Source organism: Physella acuta, unplaced genomic scaffold, assembly GCF_028476545.2.
Source record: "Physella acuta isolate Inbredline_101_S28 unplaced genomic scaffold, ASM2847654v3 ptg000877l, whole genome shotgun sequence".
Classification (NCBI taxonomy): Eukaryota; Metazoa; Mollusca; class Gastropoda; family Physidae; genus Physella; species Physella acuta.
The window spans coordinates 370,326-380,000 of NW_026732394.1; the positions used below are offsets into that span (position 1 = coordinate 370,326).

A 9,675-nucleotide genomic window follows, 5' to 3' on the forward strand; every position below is an offset into this window, starting at 1 on the left:
ACTTAGAGGAGATAACTAAGAGGAGGCTGATTTCACGTGGGGGGGGGGGGGGGGTAGTGTTTTTAAGCAAATATTTTCAATGGCAGCATTGGTACTGTCGAATTCACAAATTATAAATTACTGAAAAGTAAAAAAAAACAACTAAATAGCGGCGTATGATAAGCAGCGGGTCGGCTCGTTTTACATAGAACAGGTCCACACTAGTAGGCCATATCTAGGCCTATAATATAATCAATGAATCTGGCTTGCGCACGCGCAAAGTTAAACCGGAAAGTAAATAATTATGGAGAAAAGTGAGAAACCTTAGGTCTAGATGAGTAGATGTAGAATCTAGATCTAGACTCTAGCTAGATCTAGATCTAATGTTGTGAGTTGTGTACATGTAATGAATAGAATAGATCCAACAGTACATTGTCTTTAGATTAACTAGATCTACGTATCTAGATCTATCTAAAATAGAATATAGATCTAGATAATCTACATTCTAGAACAGGGGTCTCCAAACTTTTCAGTCCGAGGGCCGCATTAACTAGATATAAAATTTCAGTTCGGGGGCCAGTTTCTTCCAGGCATGTCTTTAATTTTTCTGGGCAAAGTTCCTCAGCCATCAACAACAAACGATTTTTTCCGTAAACAAAATGATCTCCGCGGGCCGGATGGAAGGACCTCGCGGGCCGCATCCGGCCTGCGGGCCGTAGTTTGGAGACCCCTGTTCTAGAATATTGGTAATCTATCGACGACGTCGATAGACTATCGACGTCTATGGTTATTCGTAGTTTTAGGTACGTAAAATCGCCCGCGGCTAGATCTAGTAATGTACAGAAAAGTTACCTCATTGTCAAGGCTTTAATAGAAGTATATTCATATTGTGATATATTAATTTTATTTGGTAATCTATCGTTTTGGGTACGTAAAATCGCCCGCGGCTAGTAATGTACGAAAAAGTTACCTCATTGTCAAGGCTTTAATAGAAGTATATTTTGTCAATATATAGGCAAGAAATTAACAGGATTTCCTATATAAACAGCAGCCATTTGTAATATAGAGTTGCCTTCCCCTGAACTCGCGCTATAAGTTAACAAAGAAAGAACTTAAATAAGATGGCTGCTATAGTAAATGAGCATGGTTGCATCTGTTGGAAACATCGCTAGTATTCATTTATTATTGAAAAGTTTTAATTCAATTGTTTGAAAGCAGGTACATAAATGAAACAAGGAAACATTTTTGTATTTTTCAAAACACAAATCCTCCTCAAAATATGAAATAATTATTAAAATTTAAGGAGTCACCTGTTTTTCACATTACTAGTCGCGGGCGATTTTACGTACCCAAAACGATAGATTACCTTTTATTTGTATTAGGCCTAGATCTAAATATTGTAGATAAATGAATAATAAACCGAAAACAATGGTTAAATTTATCAATAGGCCTATAGGCAAGAAATTAGGTAATCTATCGTTTTGGGTACATAAAATCGCCCGCGGCTAGTAATGTACGAAAAAGTTACCTCATTGTCAAGGCTTTAATTATAATATGATTATCGCCCGCGGCTATTAATGTACGAAAACGTTACCTCATTGTCAAGGCTGTAATAGAAGTATATTGTGATATGTTTGTGTCAAATATTATAGATATATGAATAATGAACCTAAAGTCAATGGCTAAATATATCAATATAGTCCAGAAATTGACTTTAAACAGTAGTATCTGCAAGCAAGATTTGCTATATAAACAGCAGCCATTTGTAAAATAGAGTGACTTCCGCCTGAATCTCGGCTATAAGTCTATAAAAATAAAACTAACAAGATGTCTGCTATAGTAAATGAGCATGGTTGCATCTGTTGGAAACATCGCTGGTGTTCATTTATTACTGAAAAGTTTTAATTCAATTGTTTAAAAACCGGTACACAAATGAAACAAGGAAATATTTTGGTATTTTTCAAAACATAAATCCTCCTCAAAATGTGAAATAATTATTAAAATGTAAGGAGTCATCTGTTTTTCACATTACTAGTCGCGGGCGATTTTACGTACCTAAAACGATAGATTACCATATATTTTGATATATTTGTGTCAAATATTATAGATAAATGAATAACTAACCTAAATCAATAGCTAAATATATCAATATAGCCAAGAAATTAACTTTTAACAGCAGTGTTTGCGAGCAGGATTTCCTATATAAAAAGCAGCCATTTGTAAAATAGAGTTGCTTTCCCCTGATCTCGCGCTATAAGTTAACAAAGAAAGAACTTAAACAAGATGGCTGCTATAGTAAATGAGCATGGTTGCATCTGTTGGAAATATCGCTAGTATTCATTTATTATTGAAAAGTTTTAATTCAATTGTTTGAAAACAGGTACATAAATGAAACAAGGAAACATTTTTATATTTTTCAAAACACAAATCCTCCTCAAAATGTGAAATAATTATTAAAATTTAAGGAGTCACCTGTTTTTCACATTACTAGTCGCGGGCGATTTTACGTACCCAAAACGATAGATTACCGAAATTATCTTTAAACAGCAGTGTTTAGGCATTTTGTTGACAATTTCAAAATGATTTTTTAATTAAAAAAAGTAGGACTATCAATAATAATTAATAGCTAGCACACTAATAAACTAAGCCAATTCAGCATATAGACTATAGACTCTATTAACTTTCTGTGCAAAGTCATTATTAATGAAAAAAATTCCGAAGTCAGGTGGCACCTTTCACTGAACTTGACTAAAGGAAAAAATACTTGACCTGTGACCTTCATTAAAACAGACTTTACTTATGTTTTTTTTTAACTATTAGTAAACATGTGCTTAATATTAGCCAATAAGTAATAAAAATTTGACAATTAATTTTAATTACTGTTGTAAAGTGAGATAAACAGCTTAATAAACACATGTTTTCTTGAGGGGGTGTGGCACATCGCATTGTAACTTTTTATTTCTGTGTTTTATGACTATCTGTTCACAATCAGCATGCTATGCTTTTAAAATTGATAAAGGGTAAGTATACCAAACTACAAAACCTGAAATCTAACTAATAGGCCTAATAATTATTATTTTTTAAACTGAAACTAATAATTCATACTTTCAGTTTAAAAAATAATAAAAACGATCATCAATGAAGAAAGCGTAAACATTCTGTTTTTAGGTGTGACATAAAAAAAGCAGTCATAAACCTAGCCAAATGATTGGATTCTTGCGCGGCACACATTTTCCCGCTCCTCGTGTTCACCAAAAAAGATTATAATAAAATGGCATTATTACTTGAACGGACCACATCTCATACTGAACATAAGTTATTACCACTTAATTGTAATGTGTGTAAAATTGATACTTTGAAGTTTCAAATACACATAGTCTGGTTTATTATACACAGGGTATTTTAGAGTAATTTGATTCGAAAGATGAAAATTATATAGAGCTACTTTCACTAAGGCGCCGCTTGCGAGACAAAGAAATTAGGCCAAAAGTAGATCAGACAGTTCTTAATTAACAGACTTAAATAGAAACTCATAAAATTTATTTTATTTATTTGGATTCTAGATCTAGACTAGATCTAAATCTACGCAATAACTAGACGTAGACGCTAAGATCTAGATTTAGACTAACTACTCTAGAATCTATTCAAAAAATAAATTTCTATATTAGGACTAAACTATTTCAAGAATTAATTATTTTATACAAAATCGTTGTTTGGAGCTGGTTAATTTGGGATAAAAAAATTAATTTGAAAGAATAGGCATATTCGCGTAAGTTAAGATTTTAAAATGCGTCTTTCATTCTCCGTGTTTTATAAGGTGCCTAAATAGCTGAGATGATAGTGTACTTAAAACCACGCAGGTGGTGCAGGTTCGAGACACACCAAGTCAAACTTGGTTATCTATTTTTTTTTATTTTGCTCGGGCTAAACTTAAAAAAAAAATTCTATTTGGATTCTAGATCTAGATCTAGATGATCTAGGTCTACGGAAAAACTAGACTTACACAGATGTAGACCCTACCTAGATCTAGAATCTATTCAAACAATACATTTCTATACTAAAGTATTTCAGGCCTTAATTACTTATTGAAATCTTTATCTATGCAATTTGCTAATCTCTATAATATATAAAGCAAAGTTGTCGGGTGCCTGTCAGGGCACTTCCCGGTGCCGCAGGCGCTTCAAATTTGGCAGGATCTTGCCTTAGGGCAACAGAACACGGGGGCCGGTTGGCCGAAAAGTCTACGATGAGGGGGTCTCGACTGACCGGCGCCTTATATGAGCTATAAATAAAAAAAAATGTCCATGGAGGAACCTCTTCATAACTCCTTAGGTCGTAGACCGACCCTCGGGCGAATTAATTAAGCATTCGAATTTTCAATGTTTTCGAAAGCCTAAGCGAAGCTGGGCAGCATGCCTAGTTAAAAATAAAAAATAAATGAAAGCTCTCATTTTGATATCAATGTCTGCAACTGATTATTGGTACCATTATTATATATTATTATAGGTACCTGCTCTGAGGCTAGTATTTGTACCTCACTGTTTGTAAACTGAGGTGAGGGTCTTTCTTTCGGCTAGTGAAAATGTCCATTTTGAGGCCAGCATTTGTAAATCACAGTTGATTACCCAATGTGTCTATCTTGAGATTGTCTGCCCTAACTGAGGCTATGGTTATTGCTTTAAGATTAGTGTCTATACCTTCATGTTGGTAAAAGAATATATCCAATTTAAGGTAAATCACATTTCGACCCCTTTATACGGCTGACGTTAAAGACCTTTCTTTAAAAAAAAAGTCTGCATTTGTTCTTGGAGGAGATTTTCATGGTTGCAAAGGCTTGTTGGCTTAAGAGATGCATGTTTTAATTTCAGTGGAGCAGTCACCTTGATTATTGGCAAAGCTTCCTAATATGTGAAATCTTTTTACTTCCTCTACTTGTGTGTTTATATAAATACGTTCTTCACTATATGTATTTGGCTTCATAACTTTGGTTTGTTAGTGTTTAGCTTGAGCCTAACTCCATTTGCCAAATAATTAGTTACTTAATTCCAAAATGTATACTTAATTGTGTAACACCCTCTACTGCCTTGATAAAAAAAACTTATCTAATGCCTTCTTTTGTTATGACCTAAATGATAGCAAAAGTAAAGTGAGTTTCAAATTACCATCTGCTAGCTGCTTTGCTTTGCTGTACAGGCCTAATAGATAACATACGTCTTTTTTATCATATTGATTTCAGCACTCTAATTAACTAAAGAAAGTAGTTATAATGTTTACAGTTGTCAAATTTAGAAAGCCATTTTAAAAAATAATTAAAACTCAAACTTAATTTATAATATTTACTTTATTAAATACAAAGTTTTAAAAAATTGTTTAATCATGCAAAAATCAAAATGAAGATTTGGATCAAAACATTCTACACTGTCCTGAGTAAAAAAAATTTAGTTTTGCAATTTTGTCTGTGTGTGTGTGTGAGTATGTTTGTAAACAGATTTTATTTTGGTTAGGTTGACACAATTTCATATGTATTATATCAAATTTGTAGTATTCTTTCAACTTTTGAACGATTTCTGTTAGCTGGATATCAAAAGCCAATAACTTCCTTTATGTTTAAGCTAGGTGGACAAAGTTTCAGTATTAACTGCCCACGTTACTTTATAAACTTTTTATGATTTCTGTTAAATGATAACTTAAGTACTGTTTCAGTTAGGTAGACAGTTATTTTTAAAAGAATGAGATGTTAGATTACTTTTGACTATTGTATAACCTCAGTTATTCGGAACTTGTACTTAACCTTTCCTAATCTAAATAACTTGAGCACTGTTTCATTTAGATTAAATTTCATGAATGGCGATCTTTATAATCTTCTTCTTAGCCAGAAATTGTTTGGTGATTTTGTTGATAGAACGTCTTTGGGGGCTTCGTGTGCAATATTTTTGCGGAATTAGTTTTTCATGATATTTTAGAACCCCCCCCCCCCCCACCCCCAAGGACGCAAAGTATTCAAATCCCAAAGGAAGGGATCTACTTGGGTTTACATGTACTTCTAAAATAAGCTAGGAACAATTCTTTTTAGAATTAGAATTAGATTACGTTCAATGGATTTTTAGCGCAATTTCCATTCTGGAGAATTGCGTTTATTAACCCGTCATTTCTGGATGGATGGATGGATGGATGAATGTGTGTCCACAGCTTTAAGTTGTATCTCCTCCTCAACGAAGCAATATCGATGACTAGTTCCAAAAGCAATTATGTTAAGCAACTTACGAGGATGAGCATAGGCCATAAAAATTATGGGTTTCTTTCATGGATTTCCCGGAAAAGCCAAAAAACCTCGAAAAAATGCAGTTGTTTGCCCATATCTCGGCAACCAGACCACTTAGTGACTTGAAACATGTACCAATCGATTCCTGACATAATTTAGAACAATATTGCCGAAGAAAGTTTTCAAAAATATCCTTTCGTTCGGTCACAAAAAATTTTTTGAATTAATTGAACTTTGGACCGAATTAGTAGGCATTTTTTCCAAACACACCACACGCGTCATCACGTTCAATAGCTGCGCCATCACGTTCAATGGCTGCGTCATCACGTTCAGTAGCTAGGCGCGCAATGGTTTTTAGTCATGTAACTCTATTGTAAATAAAACATGTAAAATACTGAAATTTTTTTTTAATAAAAAACGTTTTAATAACTAACCAATGGTTTTACTAACCCTGCTCTTGATTTACGCTACGACAAAGCTATTTTTAGATAACATAAGGAAATTGCGCTTAAATGTCACTAGACTTTTTAATTAACTTGTTTACATTGAGAAATGAATGCTGTAAATGAAAAATGTAAGAAAAGGTTATTTTTATATTTTAACTTCCATATGAAAACAAAAGAAATACATAGAATTATGATACTTCGACATACTATTAGGAAAATGCAGATTTTATATCTTTTTTTTTTTGGGAAAAATAATTGTTGGGTTTTACTTCAAAACATAAAATTTTATATCAGTTTAGTGTAATCTGTTTAAATTTGCAAAAGATACATTTTATTATGCCGTAGAAATGAAACTTGACTTATCATTAATACAAGAAAACTTTGAATACACTGCGTATAGTAAAGTTTTAAAATTTAAGTGTTTCTAACTTTAAACCATTTGTTTTAAATCAAACTTAATTGATAATGTAATCATTTCAAGGTAAAATTTTTCCATCTGAATTCTTAGATCTTAAGTTTTAATTATTTTTAATTCATCTGATCTATTATAAGTAGCATTATAAAGACTGCATCTATCATTATGATTGGTTTATGGACCAGTTATAGTAATACATTCCGTTCATTACCAACTCTATTGAAATTGTATTATGCCCTAATGTTCTCTAATACCCGGTTCACCTACACTATTTGAATTAATTCACGGACCGTGGTAACTTAAAATTAAAATATTTTAAAGTACTAAACAATTATAATTAGCATGTAACTGCTGTAACTATAATAAAAATTGGTTTATAGACATATTTTACTAATAATGTAGTGTGTCAGTCTGTCATCCCGTCATCGCTATATTATCTAGAACCATAAAAGTAAACATCAACACATGCCATGATTTTACTTGCATCACATTGTCTTACCACAATTACTTTTTATTTATATAACGACTTAAATTTTGTTATTGTCGGCAAAGTTTTTATTCTTTGTCTTTTGCGTAAGTCATCAATCAAACATGAAGAAAATATTAAATACATGCACTTTGCTAAAACATTAAACGTGTGAATGTCAAATATTTTTGCTTATATGCCTAGAAAGATGGATTAATTTTAATAACAGTAGGGTCAAATAAAACTAATCTATTAAAATGTTTAATAATTATGCCAGGGAGGGGGGGGGGATTAAAAAGAAATTGAAATCATGCTAAATATTGCTATTATAGGAATTCTTTTTTTTATTCCTACCGCATTGATTATTCTAGGGCTCATATTTATAATAGATTAATATTAACTCTTTAGGATTGTAACAATGCTCCCAGCATTTGACAGGTCTGCCTGCCATAACGTAACGATGCTCCCAGTGTCCAATAAAATTTTCTTTATTTAATTCCATGTTTTTCGGAATCCAAGTTTTTAATAATAAATGTAGGTCATTATAACGCTAGAGCAGCCATTTTTCGTTGTATTTACTTCTTGTAATTTTCCCGTTAGGTTGAATTTGTATTTTATAGAATTTTTTTGTAAAACAACTTGCAAAACGGCATTTTTTTAATACTGCGGAATGCTATTCAGCGGCCGTATCTAAGCGTTTATGGCGCCACATTTTAAAATTAACCAAAATAGAGTATTTTTACTAAGACAAATCCGTTCCATGATTTTTGTAGAGAAATGGACGTACGTTTGTTTTCTATCATTAAGAACCCATGAAACGTAATTTTTATCATTAATTTTCCTTAAAGAAGCGTATTTTTTTGCCTGAAAATATCAACTCTTTTTTTTTCCATCTTTTAAACTAATTATCTTTTTTCAATAAATAAATAATTATTAATAATTTTTATCAAAAATGTTTGGGTTTAAATCAAGGGGTAAAAAGATATGGATAGTTTAGCCCCAGGGGTACTGGAAAAAAATAAAATATAATAATTCCAGTAAAGCGTGAAAATATTGGTTCCCTGAAAGAAGCGCAACGGAAAAAAGCGCACACAGAAAAAAGCGCAAACATAAAAAAGCGCACACAAAATAAAGCGCACACAGAAAAAAGTGCAAACGGGAAAAAAGCGCACACGGAAAAATGCGCAACCAGAAAAGAACACAACGAAAATTGTGCAAAAGATAAATTTAGCACAAAGACCTATATGGACTAGATGACACATTTAAACATGACTGTTAGGACTGCTGTGAGAGTGTCGTGTTTGATCATGTGATCTACTACCATTTAAAGCATACCACTACCATGTGTATTTCCATCACCACGATACAGGCGATAATAATTGCTTTACTCAATGCCTGTTATTTTCTTGGTCAATATTTATTCAACTACTATTCTCGCATAAATAAACATACAACTATCCTTGATATCAACATTACAGGAAGTATCTCTCACATTCTCCCTAGTCCGAACTACCTAGCTTGCATACCATAACAACCCGTTCCTATGGCAAAACTGCCTACCTACCTTCCTACCTTTTCTGTTTGCCCTTTTATCGTTTGTGCTTTTTTTCTGTTTGTGCTTTTTTCTGTTTGCTCTTTTTTCTGTGTGCACTTTTTTCCGTTGCGCTTTTTGTTTTGCGCTTTTTCCGTTGCATTTTTTCCCGTTGCGCTTCTTTCTGGTCACCGAAAATAATTACGGGCTTAAAGAGTTAAGATTATTGTATTTATTTTCTGATTAGTCGACACAGAGTTTAATAGTTTTTGTTATTTCGATGCTCTCTTAAAATCAATATTTTTTAACTTATTTTTAATGTTATTTAAAGTGCGGCCCTCTGGGAAAGTGTAGTTTGATAAAGTGTTTGAGATTGAGTTTTCGTTTTTGAGTTTGCATTTGTGTTTTCTTTGGTGTGGTTCCCTAAAAGATAAAGCAGATAAAAGCGTAAACCAGAAAAATGCGCAAACCAGAATTTTTTTTCCCGTTTCTCATCTTTCTGGCCACCTTTTTGTATATGTTTTTGCGTTTGCATGTTTGCATTTGTGTTTGTGTGTTGTGTTTGGTTTTGTTCTG

At 32.6% G+C, this 9,675-nt stretch overlaps 1 protein-coding gene across 5 annotated transcripts in view; it reads left to right on the plus strand.

The window, feature by feature from the left end:
• The first annotated feature begins 207 nt into the window (after nucleotides 1-207).
• The window catches only part of LOC131952575 (sodium-dependent neutral amino acid transporter B(0)AT1), a 38,205-nt gene continuing 28,737 nt past the window's right edge, over nucleotides 208-9,675 (plus strand). For 2 of the 5 annotated variants that reach the window (XM_059315314.1, XM_059315318.1), the window contains exon 1: nucleotides 255-367. The gene's annotated coding sequence lies outside the window, so the exon portion shown is untranslated. Of the gene's footprint in view, nucleotides 383-765; nucleotides 783-9,675 lie in introns of those variants that run through there. The other 3 variants (XM_059315316.1, XM_059315315.1, XM_059315317.1) reach the window with 3 other exon arrangements.